This window comes from Carcharhinus amblyrhynchos, unplaced genomic scaffold (assembly GCF_965287045.1).
Source record: "Carcharhinus amblyrhynchos unplaced genomic scaffold, sCarAmb.v2.hapA scaffold_98, whole genome shotgun sequence".
NCBI lineage: Eukaryota > Metazoa > Chordata > Chondrichthyes > Carcharhiniformes > Carcharhinidae > Carcharhinus > Carcharhinus amblyrhynchos.
In genome coordinates, this window is record NW_027649838.1 from 271,114 (window position 1) to 289,805 (window position 18,692).

At 56.8% G+C, this 18,692-nt stretch overlaps 22 non-coding genes across 22 annotated transcripts; all 22 read left to right on the top strand.

The window, feature by feature from the left end:
• Positions 1–10: 10 nt before the first annotated feature.
• On the top strand, positions 11–202 carry LOC145338343 (U2 spliceosomal RNA). The gene has a single exon (XR_013885690.1). It is a non-coding gene; the product is annotated as a U2 spliceosomal RNA (small nuclear RNA).
• A 215-nt stretch (positions 203–417) lies between these two features.
• LOC145338454 (U2 spliceosomal RNA) lies at positions 418–609 on the top strand. Its single transcript, XR_013885798.1, has one exon. It is a non-coding gene; the product is annotated as a U2 spliceosomal RNA (small nuclear RNA).
• A 215-nt stretch (positions 610–824) lies between these two features.
• LOC145338344 (U2 spliceosomal RNA) lies at positions 825–1,016 on the top strand. Its single transcript, XR_013885691.1, has one exon. It is a non-coding gene; the product is annotated as a U2 spliceosomal RNA (small nuclear RNA).
• A 215-nt stretch (positions 1,017–1,231) lies between these two features.
• On the top strand, positions 1,232–1,423 carry LOC145338455 (U2 spliceosomal RNA). Its single transcript, XR_013885799.1, has one exon. It is a non-coding gene; the product is annotated as a U2 spliceosomal RNA (small nuclear RNA).
• A 215-nt stretch (positions 1,424–1,638) lies between these two features.
• Positions 1,639–1,830, top strand: LOC145338345 (U2 spliceosomal RNA). Its single transcript, XR_013885692.1, has one exon. It is a non-coding gene; the product is annotated as a U2 spliceosomal RNA (small nuclear RNA).
• A 215-nt stretch (positions 1,831–2,045) lies between these two features.
• Positions 2,046–2,237, top strand: LOC145338356 (U2 spliceosomal RNA). The gene has a single exon (XR_013885702.1). It is a non-coding gene; the product is annotated as a U2 spliceosomal RNA (small nuclear RNA).
• Positions 2,238–2,468: 231 nt separating this feature from the next.
• On the top strand, positions 2,469–2,660 carry LOC145338346 (U2 spliceosomal RNA). Its single transcript, XR_013885693.1, has one exon. It is a non-coding gene; the product is annotated as a U2 spliceosomal RNA (small nuclear RNA).
• A 231-nt stretch (positions 2,661–2,891) lies between these two features.
• LOC145338347 (U2 spliceosomal RNA) lies at positions 2,892–3,083 on the top strand. Its single transcript, XR_013885694.1, has one exon. It is a non-coding gene; the product is annotated as a U2 spliceosomal RNA (small nuclear RNA).
• Positions 3,084–3,298: 215 nt separating this feature from the next.
• LOC145338456 (U2 spliceosomal RNA) lies at positions 3,299–3,490 on the top strand. The gene has a single exon (XR_013885800.1). It is a non-coding gene; the product is annotated as a U2 spliceosomal RNA (small nuclear RNA).
• A 215-nt stretch (positions 3,491–3,705) lies between these two features.
• On the top strand, positions 3,706–3,897 carry LOC145338140 (U2 spliceosomal RNA). Its single transcript, XR_013885490.1, has one exon. It is a non-coding gene; the product is annotated as a U2 spliceosomal RNA (small nuclear RNA).
• A 215-nt stretch (positions 3,898–4,112) lies between these two features.
• On the top strand, positions 4,113–4,304 carry LOC145338348 (U2 spliceosomal RNA). The gene has a single exon (XR_013885695.1). It is a non-coding gene; the product is annotated as a U2 spliceosomal RNA (small nuclear RNA).
• Positions 4,305–4,903: 599 nt separating this feature from the next.
• Positions 4,904–5,095, top strand: LOC145338349 (U2 spliceosomal RNA). Its single transcript, XR_013885696.1, has one exon. It is a non-coding gene; the product is annotated as a U2 spliceosomal RNA (small nuclear RNA).
• Positions 5,096–5,310: 215 nt separating this feature from the next.
• Positions 5,311–5,502, top strand: LOC145338145 (U2 spliceosomal RNA). Its single transcript, XR_013885495.1, has one exon. It is a non-coding gene; the product is annotated as a U2 spliceosomal RNA (small nuclear RNA).
• A 215-nt stretch (positions 5,503–5,717) lies between these two features.
• LOC145338457 (U2 spliceosomal RNA) lies at positions 5,718–5,909 on the top strand. Its single transcript, XR_013885801.1, has one exon. It is a non-coding gene; the product is annotated as a U2 spliceosomal RNA (small nuclear RNA).
• Positions 5,910–6,686: 777 nt separating this feature from the next.
• Positions 6,687–6,878, top strand: LOC145338351 (U2 spliceosomal RNA). The gene has a single exon (XR_013885698.1). It is a non-coding gene; the product is annotated as a U2 spliceosomal RNA (small nuclear RNA).
• A 215-nt stretch (positions 6,879–7,093) lies between these two features.
• On the top strand, positions 7,094–7,285 carry LOC145338141 (U2 spliceosomal RNA). Its single transcript, XR_013885491.1, has one exon. It is a non-coding gene; the product is annotated as a U2 spliceosomal RNA (small nuclear RNA).
• Positions 7,286–7,500: 215 nt separating this feature from the next.
• LOC145338458 (U2 spliceosomal RNA) lies at positions 7,501–7,692 on the top strand. Its single transcript, XR_013885802.1, has one exon. It is a non-coding gene; the product is annotated as a U2 spliceosomal RNA (small nuclear RNA).
• A 215-nt stretch (positions 7,693–7,907) lies between these two features.
• LOC145338459 (U2 spliceosomal RNA) lies at positions 7,908–8,099 on the top strand. Its single transcript, XR_013885803.1, has one exon. It is a non-coding gene; the product is annotated as a U2 spliceosomal RNA (small nuclear RNA).
• Positions 8,100–8,314: 215 nt separating this feature from the next.
• LOC145338352 (U2 spliceosomal RNA) lies at positions 8,315–8,506 on the top strand. Its single transcript, XR_013885699.1, has one exon. It is a non-coding gene; the product is annotated as a U2 spliceosomal RNA (small nuclear RNA).
• A 215-nt stretch (positions 8,507–8,721) lies between these two features.
• On the top strand, positions 8,722–8,913 carry LOC145338460 (U2 spliceosomal RNA). Its single transcript, XR_013885804.1, has one exon. It is a non-coding gene; the product is annotated as a U2 spliceosomal RNA (small nuclear RNA).
• A 215-nt stretch (positions 8,914–9,128) lies between these two features.
• Positions 9,129–9,320, top strand: LOC145338354 (U2 spliceosomal RNA). Its single transcript, XR_013885700.1, has one exon. It is a non-coding gene; the product is annotated as a U2 spliceosomal RNA (small nuclear RNA).
• Positions 9,321–9,535: 215 nt separating this feature from the next.
• On the top strand, positions 9,536–9,727 carry LOC145338355 (U2 spliceosomal RNA). The gene has a single exon (XR_013885701.1). It is a non-coding gene; the product is annotated as a U2 spliceosomal RNA (small nuclear RNA).
• Positions 9,728–18,692: the final 8,965 nt, after the last annotated feature.

An 18,692-nucleotide genomic window follows, 5' to 3' on the forward strand; every position in this document is an offset into this window, starting at 1 on the left:
TTGACGGGCTATCGCTTCTCGGCCTTTTGGCTAAGATCAAGTGTAGTATCTGTTCTTATCAGTTTAATATCTGATAGTTCCCCGATCTGGGGACCAAATATTAACCTGATTTTTGGAACAGGGCGCTGGGGAAAGGGGCTGGCTCCTACCACGCCACGCATCGACCTGGTCTTGCACTCTCTCCAGGAACGGTGCACTGACTCACAAGAGCATCAAAAACAGAACATGTGGCAGCACCTGCCTACTGGCACCGCAGGTGTCGACGGCAGAGTAAAGGACGCACACGCTGAGCCCCCTGCTGCGCTGCGACGCTACTGCAGCACTCAGGCAGGCTGACGGTTTTTCTGTGGCCAGCAAGCGGCGCGTGAAAGCCAGTGGCTGAGGAAGGGAGGGGGGCCAGCGGGGAATTGACGGGCTATCGCTTCTCGGCCTTTTGGCTAAGATCAAGTGTAGTGTCTGTTCTTATCAGTTTAATATCTGATAGTTCCCCGATCTGGGGACCAAATATTAACCTGATTTTTGGAACAGGGCGCTGGGGAAAGGGGCTGGCTCCTACCACGCCACGCATCGACCTGGTCTTGCACTCTCTCCAGGAACGGTGCACTGACTCACAAGAGCATCAAAAACAGAACATGTGGCAGCACCTGCCTACTGGCACCGCAGGTGTCGACGGCAGAGTAAAGGACGCACACGCTGAGCCCCCTGCTGCGCTGCGACGCTACTGCAGCACTCAGGCAGGCTGACGGTTTTTCTGTGGCCAGCAAGCGGCGCGTGAAAGCCAGTGGCTGAGGAAGGGAGGGGGGCCAGCGGGGAATTGACGGGCTATCGCTTCTCGGCCTTTTGGCTAAGATCAAGTGTAGTATCTGTTCTTATCAGTTTAATATCTGATAGTTCCCCGATCTGGGGACCAAATATTAACCTGATTTTTGGAACAGGGCGCTGGGGAAAGGGGCTGGCTCCTACCACGCCACGCATCGACCTGGTCTTGCACTCTCTCCAGGAACGGTGCACTGACTCACAAGAGCATCAAAAACAGAACATGTGGCAGCACCTGCCTACTGGCACCGCAGGTGTCGACGGCAGAGTAAAGGACGCACACGCTGAGCCCCCTGCTGCGCTGCGACGCTACTGCAGCACTCAGGCAGGCTGACGGTTTTTCTGTGGCCAGCAAGCGGCGCGTGAAAGCCAGTGGCTGAGGAAGGGAGGGGGGCCAGCGGGGAATTGACGGGCTATCGCTTCTCGGCCTTTTGGCTAAGATCAAGTGTAGTGTCTGTTCTTATCAGTTTAATATCTGATAGTTCCCCGATCTGGGGACCAAATATTAACCTGATTTTTGGAACAGGGCGCTGGGGAAAGGGGCTGGCTCCTACCACGCCACGCATCGACCTGGTCTTGCACTCTCTCCAGGAACGGTGCACTGACTCACAAGAGCATCAAAAACAGAACATGTGGCAGCACCTGCCTACTGGCACCGCAGGTGTCGACGGCAGAGTAAAGGACGCACACGCTGAGCCCCCTGCTGCGCTGCGACGCTACTGCAGCACTCAGGCAGGCTGACGGTTTTTCTGTGGCCAGCAAGCGGCGCGTGAAAGCCAGTGGCTGAGGAAGGGAGGGGGGCCAGCGGGGAATTGACGGGCTATCGCTTCTCGGCCTTTTGGCTAAGATCAAGTGTAGTATCTGTTCTTATCAGTTTAATATCTGATAGTTCCCCGATCTGGGGACCAAATATTAACCTGATTTTTGGAACAGGGCGCTGGGGAAAGGGGCTGGCTCCTACCACGCCACGCATCGACCTGGTCTTGCACTCTCTCCAGGAACGGTGCACTGACTCACAAGAGCATCAAAAACAGAACATGTGGCAGCACCTGCCTACTGGCACCGCAGGTGTCGACGGCAGAGTAAAGGACGCACACGCTGAGCCCCCTGCTGCGCTGCGACGCTACTGCAGCACTCAGGCAGGCTGACGGTTTTTCTGTGGCCAGCAAGCGGCGCGTGAAAGCCAGTGGCTGAGGAAGGGAGGGGGGCCAGCGGGGAATTGACGGGCTATCGCTTCTCGGCCTTTTGGCTAAGATCAAGTGTAGTATCTGTTCTTATCAGTTTAATATCTGATAGTTCCCCGATGTGGGGACCAAATATTAACCTGATTTTTGGAACAGGGCGCTGGGGAAAGGGGCTGGCTCCTACCACGCCACGCATCGACCTGGTCTTGCACTCTCTCCAGGAACGGTGCACTGACTCACAAGAGCATCAAAAACAGAACATGTGGCGGGGCGCCCCCTGCTGCCCTGCGACGCCAACACGTCACTCAGCCTCGACATGTGGCAGGGCACTCGCAAGCTCCGCCCCCTGCTGCGCTGCGACGCTACTGCAGCACTCAGGCAGGCTGACGGTTTTTCTGTGGCCAGCAAGCGGCGCGTGAAAGCCAGTGGCTGAGGAAGGGAGGGGGGCCAGCGGGGAATTGACGGGCTATCGCTTCTCGGCCTTTTGGCTAAGATCAAGTGTAGTATCTGTTCTTATCAGTTTAATATCTGATAGTTCCCCGATCTGGGGACCAAATATTAACCTGATTTTTGGAACAGGGCGCTGGGGAAAGGGGCTGGCTCCTACCACGCCACGCATCGACCTGGTCTTGCACTCTCTCCAGGAACGGTGCACTGACTCACAAGAGCATCAAAAACAGAACATGTGGCGGGGCGCCCCCTGCTGCCCTGCGACGCCAACACGTCACTCAGCCTCGACATGTGGCAGGGCACTCGCAAGCTCCGCCCCCTGCTGCGCTGCGACGCTACTGCAGCACTCAGGCAGGCTGACGGTTTTTCTGTGGCCAGCAAGCGGCGCGTGAAAGCCAGTGGCTGAGGAAGGGAGGGGGGCCAGCGGGGAATTGACGGGCTATCGCTTCTCGGCCTTTTGGCTAAGATCAAGTGTAGTATCTGTTCTTATCAGTTTAATATCTGATAGTTCCCCGATCTGGGGACCAAATATTAACCTGATTTTTGGAACAGGGCGCTGGGGAAAGGGGCTGGCTCCTACCACGCCACGCATCGACCTGGTCTTGCACTCTCTCCAGGAACGGTGCACTGACTCACAAGAGCATCAAAAACAGAACATGTGGCAGCACCTGCCTACTGGCACCGCAGGTGTCGACGGCAGAGTAAAGGACGCACACGCTGAGCCCCCTGCTGCGCTGCGACGCTACTGCAGCACTCAGGCAGGCTGACGGTTTTTCTGTGGCCAGCAAGCGGCGCGTGAAAGCCAGTGGCTGAGGAAGGGAGGGGGGCCAGCGGGGAATTGACGGGCTATCGCTTCTCGGCCTTTTGGCTAAGATCAAGTGTAGTGTCTGTTCTTATCAGTTTAATATCTGATAGTTCCCCGATCTGGGGACCAAATATTAACCTGATTTTTGGAACAGGGCGCTGGGGAAAGGGGCTGGCTCCTACCACGCCACGCATCGACCTGGTCTTGCACTCTCTCCAGGAACGGTGCACTGACTCACAAGAGCATCAAAAACAGAACATGTGGCAGCACCTGCCTACTGGCACCGCAGGTGTCGACGGCAGAGTAAAGGACGCACACGCTGAGCCCCCTGCTGCGCTGCGACGCTACTGCAGCACTCAGGCAGGCTGACGGTTTTTCTGTGGCCAGCAAGCGGCGCGTGAAAGCCAGTGGCTGAGGAAGGGAGGGGGGCCAGCTGGGAATTGACGGGCTATCGCTTCTCGGCCTTTTGGCTAAGATCAAGTGTAGTATCTGTTCTTATCAGTTTAATATCTGATAGTTCCCCGATCTGGGGACCAAATATTAACCTGATTTTTGGAACAGGGCGCTGGGGAAAGGGGCTCGCTCCTACCACGCCACGCATCGACCTGGTCTTGCACTCTCTCCAGGAACGGTGCACTGACTCACAAGAGCATCAAAAACAGAACATGTGGCAGCACCTGCCTACTGGCACCGCAGGTGTCGACGGCAGAGTAAAGGACGCACACGCTGAGCCCCCTGCTGCGCTGCGACGCTACTGCAGCACTCAGGCAGGCTGACGGTTTTTCTGTGGCCAGCAAGCGGCGCGTGAAAGCCAGTGGCTGAGGAAGGGAGGGGGGCCAGCGGGGAATTGACGGGCTATCGCTTCTCGGCCTTTTGGCTAAGATCAAGTGTAGTATCTGTTCTTATCAGTTTAATATCTGATAGTTCCCCGATCTGGGGACCAAATATTAACCTGATTTTTGGAACAGGGCGCTGGGGAAAGGGGCTGGCTCCTACCACGCCACGCATCGACCTGGTCTTGCACTCTCTCCAGGAACGGTGCACTGACTCACAAGAGCATCAAAAACAGAACATGTGGCGGGGCGCCCCCTGCTGCCCTGCGACGCCAACACGTCACTCAGCCTCGACATGTGGCAGGGCACTCGCAAGCTCCGCCCCCTGCTGTCCTGCGACGCCACTGCAGCGCTCGGGCCTCAGCGGCAATACGTCACTCAGCCTCGCCGTGCCTTGTGTCGTCTCGCACCTTGTTTTCCCACCAACGCTAGCCCGGAACACTACATTAGTGTTCCCCACCCTCCCTTCCTCCTCTCACCAATAAAAAAAAGAGAGAGGGGGAGATCCAGCCAGGTCGGTGCGCTGGGGAAAGGGGCTGGCTCCTACCACGCCACGCATCGACCTGGTCTTGCACTCTCTCCAGGAACGGTGCACTGACTCACAAGAGCATCAAAAACAGAACATGTGGCAGCACCTGCCTACTGGCACCGCAGGTGTCGACGGCAGAGTAAAGGACGCACACGCTGAGCCCCCTGCTGCGCTGCGACGCTACTGCAGCACTCAGGCAGGCTGACGGTTTTTCTGTGGCCAGCAAGCGGCGCGTGAAAGCCAGTGGCTGAGGAAGGGAGGGGGGCCAGCGGGGAATTGACGGGCTATCGCTTCTCGGCCTTTTGGCTAAGATCAAGTGTAGTATCTGTTCTTATCAGTTTAATATCTGATAGTTCCCCGATCTGGGGACCAAATATTAACCTGATTTTTGGAACAGGGCGCTGGGGAAAGGGGCTGGCTCCTACCACGCCACGCATCGACCTGGTCTTGCACTCTCTCCAGGAACGGTGCACTGACTCACAAGAGCATCAAAAACAGAACATGTGGCAGCACCTGCCTACTGGCACCGCAGGTGTCGACGGCAGAGTAAAGGACGCACACGCTGAGCCCCCTGCTGCGCTGCGACGCTACTGCAGCACTCAGGCAGGCTGACGGTTTTTCTGTGGCCAGCAAGCGGCGCGTGAAAGCCAGTGGCTGAGGAAGGGAGGGGGGCCAGCGGGGAATTGACGGGCTATCGCTTCTCGGCCTTTTGGCTAAGATCAAGTGTAGTATCTGTTCTTATCAGTTTAATATCTGATAGTTCCCCGATCTGGGGATCAAATATTAACCTGATTTTTGGAACAGGGCGCTGGGGAAAGGGGCTGGCTCCTACCACGCCACGCATCGACCTGGTCTTGCACTCTCTCCAGGAACGGTGCACTGACTCACAAGAGCATCAAAAACAGAACATGTGGCAGCACCTGCCTACTGGCACCGCAGGTGTCGACGGCAGAGTAAAGGACGCACACGCTGAGCCCCCTGCTGCGCTGCGACGCTACTGCAGCACTCAGGCAGGCTGACGGTTTTTCTGTGGCCAGCAAGCGGCGCGTGAAAGCCAGTGGCTGAGGAAGGGAGGGGGGCCAGCGGGGAATTGACGGGCTATCGCTTCTCGGCCTTTTGGCTAAGATCAAGTGTAGTGTCTGTTCTTATCAGTTTAATATCTGATAGTTCCCCGATCTGGGGACCAAATATTAACCTGATTTTTGGAACAGGGCGCTGGGGAAAGGGGCTGGCTCCTACCACGCCACGCATCGACCTGGTCTTGCACTCTCTCCAGGAACGGTGCACTGACTCACAAGAGCATCAAAAACAGAACATGTGGCAGCACCTGCCTACTGGCACCGCAGGTGTCGACGGCAGAGTAAAGGACGCACACGCTGAGCCCCCTGCTGCGCTGCGACGCTACTGCAGCACTCAGGCAGGCTGACGGTTTTTCTGTGGCCAGCAAGCGGCGCGTGAAAGCCAGTGGCTGAGGAAGGGAGGGGGGCCAGCGGGGAATTAGAACATAGAACATAGAACATAGAACATAGAACATTACAGCGCAGAACAGGCCCTTCGGCCCACGATGTTGCGCCGACCAGTTACAAAAACAATGACCCACTAGCCTATACCAATCCCTTTTCGTCCATAAACCTATCCAGAGATCTCTTAAACGCCCCCAAACTAGACGCATCTACAACTGCAGCAGGCAGGGCATTCCAATCCCTCACCACCCGCTGGGTAAAGAACCTACCCCTGACATCCGTCCTGTAGCTACCCCCCCTTAATTTAAAGTCATGCCCCCTCGTGCTAGCTTTCTCCATCCGAGGAAAAAGGCTATCACTATCCACCCTATCTAAACCCCTAATCATCTTATATGTTTCAATAAGATCCCCTCTTAGCCGCCTTCTTCCCAACGAAAACAACCCTAGATCCCTCAGTCTCTCCTCATAGGACCTCCCCACCATACCAGGCAACATCCTAGTAAACCTCCTCTGCACCCTCTCCAACGCCTCCACATCCTTCTTGTAATGCGGGGACCAGAACTGCACACAGTACTCCAAGTGCGGCCAGCGGGGAATTGACGGGCTATCGCTTCTCGGCCTTTTGGCTAAGATCAAGTGTAGTATCTGTTCTTATCAGTTTAATATCTGATAGTTCCCCGATCTGGGGACCAAATATTAACCTGATTTTTGGAACAGGGCGCTGGGGAAAGGGGCTGGCTCCTACCACGCCACGCATCGACCTGGTCTTGCACTCTCTCCAGGAACGGTGCACTGACTCACAAGAGCATCAAAAACAGAACATGTGGCAGCACCTGCCTACTGGCACCGCAGGTGTCGACGGCAGAGTAAAGGACGCACACGCTGAGCCCCCTGCTGCGCTGCGACGCTACTGCAGCACTCAGGCAGGCTGACGGTTTTTCTGTGGCCAGCAAGCGGCGCGTGAAAGCCAGTGGCTGAGGAAGGGAGGGGGGCCAGCGGGGAATTGACGGGCTATCGCTTCTCGGCCTTTTGGCTAAGATCAAGTGTAGTATCTGTTCTTATCAGTTTAATATCTGATAGTTCCCCGATCTGGGGACCAAATATTAACCTGATTTTTGGAACAGGGCGCTGGGGAAAGGGGCTCGCTCCTACCACGCCACGCATCGACCTGGTCTTGCACTCTCTCCAGGAACGGTGCACTGACTCACAAGAGCATCAAAAACAGAACATGTGGCAGCACCTGCCTACTGGCACCGCAGGTGTCGACGGCAGAGTAAAGGACGCACACGCTGAGCCCCCTGCTGCGCTGCGACGCTACTGCAGCACTCAGGCAGGCTGACGGTTTTTCTGTGGCCAGCAAGCGGCGCGTGAAAGCCAGTGGCTGAGGAAGGGAGGGGGGCCAGCGGGGAATTGACGGGCTATCGCTTCTCGGCCTTTTGGCTAAGATCAAGTGTAGTGTCTGTTCTTATCAGTTTAATATCTGATAGTTCCCCGATCTGGGGACCAAATATTAACCTGATTTTTGGAACAGGGCGCTGGGGAAAGGGGCTGGCTCCTACCACGCCACGCATCGACCTGGTCTTGCACTCTCTCCAGGAACGGTGCACTGACTCACAAGAGCATCAAAAACAGAACATGTGGCAGCACCTGCCTACTGGCACCGCAGGTGTCGACGGCAGAGTAAAGGACGCACACGCTGAGCCCCCTGCTGCGCTGCGACGCTACTGCAGCACTCAGGCAGGCTGACGGTTTTTCTGTGGCCAGCAAGCGGCGCGTGAAAGCCAGTGGCTGAGGAAGGGAGGGGGGCCAGCGGGGAATTGACGGGCTATCGCTTCTCGGCCTTTTGGCTAAGATCAAGTGTAGTGTCTGTTCTTATCAGTTTAATATCTGATAGTTCCCCGATCTGGGGACCAAATATTAACCTGATTTTTGGAACAGGGCGCTGGGGAAAGGGGCTGGCTCCTACCACGCCACGCATCGACCTGGTCTTGCACTCTCTCCAGGAACGGTGCACTGACTCACAAGAGCATCAAAAACAGAACATGTGGCAGCACCTGCCTACTGGCACCGCAGGTGTCGACGGCAGAGTAAAGGACGCACACGCTGAGCCCCCTGCTGCGCTGCGACGCTACTGCAGCACTCAGGCAGGCTGACGGTTTTTCTGTGGCCAGCAAGCGGCGCGTGAAAGCCAGTGGCTGAGGAAGGGAGGGGGGCCAGCTGGGAATTGACGGGCTATCGCTTCTCGGCCTTTTGGCTAAGATCAAGTGTAGTATCTGTTCTTATCAGTTTAATATCTGATAGTTCCCCGATCTGGGGACCAAATATTAACCTGATTTTTGGAACAGGGCGCTGGGGAAAGGGGCTGGCTCCTACCACGCCACGCATCGACCTGGTCTTGCACTCTCTCCAGGAACGGTGCACTGACTCACAAGAGCATCAAAAACAGAACATGTGGCAGCACCTGCCTACTGGCACCGCAGGTGTCGACGGCAGAGTAAAGGACGCACACGCTGAGCCCCCTGCTGCGCTGCGACGCTACTGCAGCACTCAGGCAGGCTGACGGTTTTTCTGTGGCCAGCAAGCGGCGCGTGAAAGCCAGTGGCTGAGGAAGGGAGGGGGGCCAGCGGGGAATTGACGGGCTATCGCTTCTCGGCCTTTTGGCTAAGATCAAGTGTAGTGTCTGTTCTTATCAGTTTAATATCTGATAGTTCCCCGATCTGGGGACCAAATATTAACCTGATTTTTGGAACAGGGCGCTGGGGAAAGGGGCTGGCTCCTACCACGCCACGCATCGACCTGGTCTTGCACTCTCTCCAGGAACGGTGCACTGACTCACAAGAGCATCAAAAACAGAACATGTGGCAGCACCTGCCTACTGGCACCGCAGGTGTCGACGGCAGAGTAAAGGACGCACACGCTGAGCCCCCTGCTGCGCTGCGACGCTACTGCAGCACTCAGGCAGGCTGACGGTTTTTCTGTGGCCAGCAAGCGGCGCGTGAAAGCCAGTGGCTGAGGAAGGGAGGGGGGCCAGCGGGGAATTGACGGGCTATCGCTTCTCGGCCTTTTGGCTAAGATCAAGTGTAGTATCTGTTCTTATCAGTTTAATATCTGATAGTTCCCCGATCTGGGGACCAAATATTAACCTGATTTTTGGAACAGGGCGCTGGGGAAAGGGGCTGGCTCCTACCACGCCACGCATCGACCTGGTCTTGCACTCTCTCCAGGAACGGTGCACTGACTCACAAGAGCATCAAAAACAGAACATGTGGCAGCACCTGCCTACTGGCACCGCAGGTGTCGACGGCAGAGTAAAGGACGCACACGCTGAGCCCCCTGCTGCGCTGCGACGCTACTGCAGCACTCAGGCAGGCTGACGGTTTTTCTGTGGCCAGCAAGCGGCGCGTGAAAGCCAGTGGCTGAGGAAGGGAGGGGGGCCAGCGGGGAATTGACGGGCTATCGCTTCTCGGCCTTTTGGCTAAGATCAAGTGTAGTATCTGTTCTTATCAGTTTAATATCTGATAGTTCCCCGATCTGGGGACCAAATATTAACCTGATTTTTGGAACAGGGCGCTGGGGAAAGGGGCTGGCTCCTACCACGCCACGCATCGACCTGGTCTTGCACTCTCTCCAGGAACGGTGCACTGACTCACAAGAGCATCAAAAACAGAACATGTGGCAGCACCTGCCTACTGGCACCGCAGTAGGGTCTCTAGGACCTGAGACCCTGAGACACTGAGACACAGTGACCCAGAAGCCCTGATACCCTGAGACACTGAGACGCAGACACCCAGATGGCCTGAGAACCTGGGACCCCGAGACACTGTGACGCTGAGACATTGAGACTCAGAGACCCAGAGACCCTGAGACACTGAGACACTGCGACACTGAGACATTGAGACACAGAGACCCAGAGGCCCTGAGACACTGGGACACATAGACCCCGAGGCCCTGAGACCCTGAGACACCGAGACCCAGAGACCCAGAGACCCTGAGACACAGAAACCCAGAGACCCTGAGACCCTGAGACCCAGAGGTCCTGAGACCCTGAGACCCTGAGACACTGAGACCCTGAGACACAGAGACCCAGAGGCCCTGAGACCCTGAGACCCTGAGACACTGAGACACTGAGACAGAGAGGCCCTGAGACCCTGAGACATTGAGACTCAGAGACCCAGAGACCCAGAGGCCCTGAGACCCTGAGACCCTGAGACACAGAGTCCCAGATACCCTGAGACCCTGAGATACTGAGACACTGAGACACAGAGAAAAAGATGCCCTGAGACCCTGAGACACTGATACCCTGAGACCCAGAAGCCCTGAGACCCTGAGACACAGTGTCCCAGAGACCCAGAGGCCCTGACACTATGAGACACTGAGACACTGAGAATCAGAGACCCAGAGGCCCTGAGACCCTGAGACACTGAGACATTGAGACTCAGAGACCCAGAGACCCAGAGGCCCTGAGACCCTGAGAACCTGAGACACATAGACCCAGAGGCCGTAGACCCTGAGACACTGAGACTCAGACGCCTTGAGACCCTGAGACATCAGACACTGAGACATTGAGATTCAGAGACCCAGAGACCCAGAGGCCATGAGACCCTGAGACCCTGAGACACTGAGACCCTGAGACATTGAGACATTAAGACCCAGTGACCCAGAGGCCCTGAGACTCTGAGACACTGAAACACTGAGACATTGAGACCCAGAGACGCAGAGGCCCTGAGACCCTGATACACTGAGACTCTGAGACCCAGAGGTCCTGAGACACTGAGACACAGAGACACAGAGGGCCTGAGACCCTGAGACACTGAGACACTGAGACTCAGAGACACAGAGACATTGAGACTCAGAGACCCAGAGGCTCTGAGACACTGAGACATTGAGACTCAGAGACACAGAGACCCAGAGGCCCTGAGACACAGAGACCCAGAAGCCCTGAGACCCTGAGACACTGAGACCCTGAGACCCAGAGACCCTGAGACCCTGAGACACTGAGACACTGCGACACTGAGACATTGAGACACAGAGTCCCAGAGGCCCTGAGACCCTGGGACGCATAGACCCAGAGGCCCTGAGACCCTGAGACACCGAGACCCAGAGACCCAGAGACCCTGAGACACAGAGACCCAGAGACCCTGAGACCCTGAGACCCAGAGGTCCTGAGACCCTGAGACCCGGAGACACTGAGACCCTGAGACCCAGAGACCCAGAGGCCCTGAGACCCTGAGACACAGAGACCCAGAGACCCAGAGGCCCTGAGACCCTGAGACACAGAGACCCAGATACCCTGAGACCCTGAGATACTGAGACACAGAGAAAAAGATGCCCTGAGACCCTGAGACACTGAGACCCTGAGACCCAGAGGCCCTGAGACCCTGAGACACAGAGTCCCAGAGACCCAGAGGCCCTGAGACCATGAGACACTGAGACACTGAGAATCAGAGACCCAGAGGCCCTGAGACCCTGAGACCCTGAGAACCTGAGACACATAGACCCAGAGGCCGTAGACCCTGAGACACTGAGACTCAGACGCCTTGAGACCCTGAGACATCAGACACTGAGACATTGAGACTCAGAGACCCAGAGGTCATGAGACCCTGAGACCCTGAGACCCTGAGACATTGAGACATTAAGACCCAGAGACCCAGAGGCCCTGAGACCCTGAGACACTGAGACACAGACACTCAGAGGCCCTGAGACCATGTGACCCTGAGACACTGAGACATTGAGACTCAGAGGCCAAGAGACCCACAGGCCCTGAGACTCTGAGACACTGAAACACTGAGACATTGAGACCCAGAGACGCAGAGGCCCTGAGACCCTGATACACTGAGACTCTGAGACCCAGAGGTCCTGAGACACTGAGACACAGAGACACAGAGGGCCTGAGACCCTGAGACACTGAGACACTGAGACTCAGAGACACAGAGACATTGAGACTCAGAGACCCAGAGGCTCTGAGACACTGAGGCTCAGAGACACAGAGACCCAGAGGCCCTGAGACACAGAGACCCAGAAGCCCTGAGACCCTGAGACACTGAGACCCAGAGACCCAGAGGCCCTGAGACCCTGAGACACTGAGACACTGAGAATCAGAGACACGGAGGCCCTGAGACCCTGAGACACTGAGACATTGAGACTCAGAGACACAGAGACCCACAGGCTCTGAGACCCAGGGACACTGAGACATTGAGACTCAGAGACACAGAGACCCAGAGGCCCTGAGACCCTGAGACACTGAGACTCAGAGACCCAGAGATCCAGAGGACATGAGACCCTGAGACACTGAGACTCAGAGGCACTGAGACCCTGAGACACAGAGACCCAGAGGCCCTGAGACCCTGAGACACTGAGACCCAGAGGCCCTGAGACAGTGAGACACAGAGACCCAGAGGCCCAGAGACCCAGAGGCCCTGAGACCCTAAGACACTGGGACTCTGAGACTCAGAGACCCAGAGACCCAGAGGCCATGAGACCCTGAGACCGTGAGACCCTGAGACCCTGAGACACTGAGACATTGAGACTCTGAGACCCAGAGACCCAGAGGCCCTGAGACCCTGAGACACTAAGACACAGAGACACAGAGACCCAGAGGCCCTGAGACATAGAGACCCAGAGGTCCTGAGACCCTGAGACACTGCGACATTGAGACTCAGAGACCCAGAGACCCAGAGGCCCTGAGACCCTGAGACACTGAGACACTGAGACATTGAGACTCAGAGACCCAGAGACCCAGAGGCCCTGAGACCCTGAGAACCTGAGACTCATAGACCCAAAGGCCCTGAGACCCTGAGACACTGAGACACTGAGACTCAGAGGCCTTGAGACCCTGAAACCCTGAGACATTGAGACATTGAGACCCAGAGACCCAAAGGCCCTGAGACTCTGAGACCATGAGACACAGACACCCAGAGGCCCTGAGACCCTGGGACCCTGAGACACAGAGACATTGAGACTCAGAGGCCAAGAGACCCTGAGACACTGAGACATTGAGACTCAGAGACCCAGAGACCCAGAGGACCTGAGACACTGAGACACAGAGGCCCTGACACCCTGAGACACTGAGACACTGAGTCATTGAGACTCAGAGACCCAGAGACCCAAAGGCCCTGAGACCCTTAGACACAGAGACCCAGAGGCCCTGAAACCCTGAGGCACTCAGACACAGAGACCCAGAGGCCCTGAGACTCTGAGACACTGAGACATTGAGACCCATAGACGCAGAGGCCCTGAGACCCTGATACACTGAGACCCTGAGACCCAGAGGTCCTGAGACACTGAGGCATTCAGACACAGAGGCACTGAGACACTGAGACACAGAGACCCAGAAGCCCTGATACCCTGAGACACTGAGACGCAGACACCCAGATGCCCTGAGAACCTGGGACCCTGAGACCCTGAGACACTGAGACACTGCGACACTGGGACATTGAGACTGAGAGACCCAGAGGCTCTGAGTCCCTGAGACACTGAGACATTGAGACACACAGACCCAGAGGCCCTGAGACCCTGGGACACATAGACCCAGAGGCCCTGAGACCCTGAGACACTGAGACCCAGAGACCCAGAGGCCCTGAGACCCTGAGACACTGAGTCCCAGAGACCCAGAGGCCCTGAGACACTGAGACACTGAGAATCAGCGACCCAGAGGCCCTGAGACACTGAGACCCTGAGACACTGAGACATTGAGACTCAGAGACCCAGAGACCCAGAGGCCCTGAGACCCTGAGAACCTGAGACACATAGACCCAGAGGCCCTGAGACCCTGAGACACTGAGACTCAGACGCCTTGAGACCCTGAGACATCAGACACTTTGACATCGAGACTCAGAGACCCAGAGACCCAGAGGCCATGAGACCCTGAGACCCTGAGACACTGAGACCCTGAGACCCTGAGACACTGAGACGCTGAGACATTGAGACTCAGAGACCCAGAGACCCTGAGACCCTGAGAATCTGAGACATTGAGACTGAGAGACCCAGAGACCCTGAGACCCTGAGATCCTGAGACACTGAGACACTGCGACACTGGGACATTGAGACTGAGAGACCCAGAGGCTCTGAGTCCCTGAGACACTGAGACATTAAGACGCAGAGACCCAGAGGCCCCGAGACCCTGGGACACAGAGACCCAGAGACCCTGAGACCCTGAGACCCTGAGACCCAGAGGTCCTGAGACCCTGAGACACTGAGACACTGAGACACTGAGACCCTGAGACCCAGAGACCCAGAGGCCCTGAGACCCTGAGACACAGAGACCCAGAGGCCCTGAGACCCTGAGACCCTGAGACACTGAGACACTGAGACCCAGAGGCCCTGAGACACTGAGACACTGAGACCCAGAGGCCCTGAGACCCTGAGACATTGAGACTCAGAGACCCAGAGACCCAGAGGCCCTGAGACCCTGATACCCTGAGACCCAGAGGTCCTGAGACCCTGATACCCTGAGACCCAGAGGCCCTGAGACCCTGAGACACAGAGACCCAGATACCCTGAGACCCTGAGACACTGAGACACTGGGACATAGAGAAAAAGAGGCCCTGAGACCATGAGACACTGAGAATCAGAGACCCAGAGGCCCTGAGACCCTGAGACACTGAGACATTGAGACTCAGAGACCCAGAGACCCAGAGGCCCTGAGACCCTGAGAACCTGAGACACATAGACCCAGAGGCCGTGAGACCCTGAGACACTGAGACTCAGACGCCTTGAGACCCTGAGACATCAGACACTGAGACATTGAGACTCAGAGACCCAGAGACCCAGAGGCCATGAGACCCTGAGACCCTGAGACAAAGAGACCCAGAGGCCCTGAGACCCTGAGAAACTGAGACACTGAGACACAGAGAAAAAGATGCCCTGAGACACTGAGACCCAGAGACCCAGAGGCCCTGAGACCCTGAGACACTGAGACTCAGACGCCTTGAGACCCTGAGACATCAGACACTGAGACATTGAGACTCAGAGACCCAGAGACCCAGAGGCCATGAGACCCTGAGACCCTGAGACCCTGAGACAAAGAGACCCAGAGGACCTGAGACCCTGAGAAACTGTGACACAGACACTCAGAGGCCCTGAGACCATGGGACCCTGAGACACTGAGACATTGAGACTCAGAGGCCAAGAGACCCACAGGCCCTGAGACTCTGAGACACTGAAAGACTGAGACACTGAGACCCAGCGACGCAGAGGCCCTGAGACCCTGATACACTGAGACCCTGAGACCCAGAGGTCCTGAGACACTGAGACACAGAGATCCAGAGGCCCTGAGACACTGAGACACTCAGACACAGAGGCCCTGAGACACTGAGACACTGAGACATTGAGACCCAGAGACACAGAGGCCCTGAGACCCTGATACAGTGAGACCCTGAGACCCAGAGGTCCTGAGACCCTGAGACACAGAGACCCAGAGGCCCTGAGACCCTAGGACCCTGAGACACTGAGACACAGAGAACTAGAGGCCCTGAGACTCTGAGACACTGAGACACTGAGACCCAGAGACCCAGAGACCCTGAGACCCTGAGACACTGAGACATTGAGACTCAGAGACCAAGAGGCCCTGAGGCACTGAGACACTGAGAAATTGAGACACAGAGACACAGAGACCCAGAGGCACGGAGACCCTGAGACCCTGAGACACCGAGACCCAGAGGCCCTGAGACCCTGAGACACAGAGACCCAGAGGCCCTGAGACCCTGAGACAGTGAGACTCTGAGACTCAGAGACACAGAGATCCAGAGGCCCTGAGACCCTGAGACCCAGAGACCCAGAGGCCCTGAGACCCTCAGACACTGAGACACTGAGACCCTGGGACCCAGGGAACCAGAGACCCTAAGACACTGAGACCCTGTGACACTGAGACCCAGTTACCCAGAGACACAGAGGCTCTGAGACACAGAGACAGTGAGATCAACAGACCAAGAGACCCAGAGAACCAGACATCCAGAGACCATGAGACCCTGAGACACTAAGACCCAGGGACGCAGTGACCCAGAGATCCTGAGATCCTGAGACTCTGAGACACTGAGACCCTGAGACACAGAGACCCAGACACCCTGAGGAACTGAGACCCAGAGACACAGAGAAACAGAGACCCTGAGACACAGAGGCAGTGAGACCCACAGACCAAGAGACCCAGAGAACCAGAGATCCAGAGACCCCGAGACCCTGAGACACTGAGACCCTGAGACATTGAGACACTGCGACACTGAGACACTGAGACGCTGAGCCCCTGAGACACAGAGACACAGAGACAATGAGCCCGGAGACACAGAGACACTGAGACACAGAGGCACTGAGGCCCTGAGACCCACAGACCCTGAGACACTGAGCCCCTGAGCCCCTGAGACACTGAAACTCTGAGTCCCTGACACTCTGAGACACTGAGAAACTGAGACCCTGAGACACTGAAACCCTGAAACCCAGAGGCCCTGAGGCCCTGAGAACCTGAGACACAGAGACCCAGAGTCCCTGAGAGCCTGAGACACTGAGACACAGGGACCCAGAGGCCCTGAGACCCTGAGACACAGAGACCCAGAGGCCCTGAGACCCTGAGACACAGAGACCCTGAGACCCAGAGGCCCTGAGACCCTGAGACACAGAGACCCAGAGTCCCTGAGACCCTGAGACACTGAGACATTGAGACTCAGAGACCCAGAGATCTAGAGGCCCTGAGACCCTGAGACACTGTGACCCAGAAGCCATGAGAACCTGAGACACTGAGATACAGAGACGCAGACACCCAGAGGCCCTGAGACCCTGAGACACTCAGACCCTGAGACACTGAGACGCAGAGGCCCTGAGACCCTGAGACACTGAGACACTGACACCCAAAGGCCCTGAGACCCTGAGACACTGAGACACTGACACCCAGAGGCCCTGAGACCCTGGGACCCTGAGACACTGAGACATTGAGACTCAGAGACCCAGAGACCCAGAGACCCTGAGACACTGAGACATTGAGAATCTGAGACCCAGAGGCCCTGAGACCCTGAAACATTGAGACTCAGAGACCCAGCAACCCAAAGGCCATGTCACCCTGACACCCTGTGACATTGAGACTCAGAGACCCAGAGACATAGAGGCCCTGAGACCCTGAGTCCCTGAGACACAGAGATCCTGAGACCCTGAGACACTGAGACCCAGAGGCCCTGAGACCCTGAGACACAGAGACCCAGAGGCCCTGAGACCCTGAGACCGTGAGACACTGAGACACAGAGAGCCAGAGGCTCTGAGACCCTGAGACACTGAGACCCTGAGACCCAGAGGCCCTGAGACCCTGAGACACAGTGACCCAAGGGCCCTGAGACCCTGAGACAGTGAGACACAGAGACCCTGAGACCTAGAGGCACTGAGCCCATGAGACCCTGAGACATTGAGACCAAGAGACCCAGAGGCCCGGAGACCCTAAGACACAGAGGCCCTGAGACATTGAGACCCAGAGACCCAGAGGCCCTGAGACCCTGAGAGACTGAGACACTGAGACTCAGAGATCCAGAGACCCAGAGGCCCTGAGACCCTGAGACACTGAGACCCAGAGGCCCTGAGACCCTGAGAAACTGAGACATTGAGACTCGGAGACCCAGAGACCCAGAGAGCCAGAAACCCAGAGGCCCTGAGACCCTGAGACACTGAGACCCAGAGACCCAGAGACCCTGAGACCCTGAGACACTGAGACATTGGAACTCAGAGACCCAGAGACCCAGAGGCCATGAGACACAGAGACCCAGAAGCCCTGAGACCATGAGACACTGAGACATTGACACTCAGAGACTCAGAGGCCCTGACACCCTGAGAACCTGAGACCAAGAGACCCAGAGGCCCTGAGACTCTGAGACCCTGAGACCCAGAGGCCCTGAGACCCTGAGACACTGAGACACAGAGACACAGAGACCCAGAGGCCCTTAGACACAGAGACCCAGAGGCCCTGAGACACTGAGACATTGAGACTCAGAGGCCCTGAGACACTGAGACCCTGAGACCCAGAGTCCCTGAGGCCGTGAGACCCTGAGACCCTGTGACCCTGAGAGACTGAGACACTGTGACACTGACACTCAGAGACCCAGAGGCCCTGAGACCCTGAGACACTGAGATATTGAAACTCAGGGACCCAGAGACCCAGAGGCCCTGAGACACTGAGACACTGAGACCCAGAGGCCCTGAGATACAGTGACCCAGAGGCCCTGAGACACTGAGACACTGAGACTCAGAGACACCGAGACCCAGAGGCCCTGAGACACTAAGACACTGAGACCCAGAGGCCCTGAGGCCGTGAGACCGCGAGACCCTGAGACACTGAGACCCAGAGGCCCTGAGACCCTGAGACACGGCGACCCAGAGACCCTGAGGTCCTGAGACCCTGAGACAAGAGACCCAGAGACCCTGAGACACTGAGACCCTGAGTCCCTGAGACCCAGAGGCCCTGAGACCTTGAGACTCTGAGACACTGTGACATTGAGACACAGAGACCCAGAGTCCCTGAGATACAGTGACCCAGAGGCCCTGAGACACTGAGACACTGAGACACTGAGACTCAGAGACACCGAGACCCAGAGGCCCTGAGACCCTAAGACACTGAGACCCAGAGGCCCTGAGGCCCTGAGACCC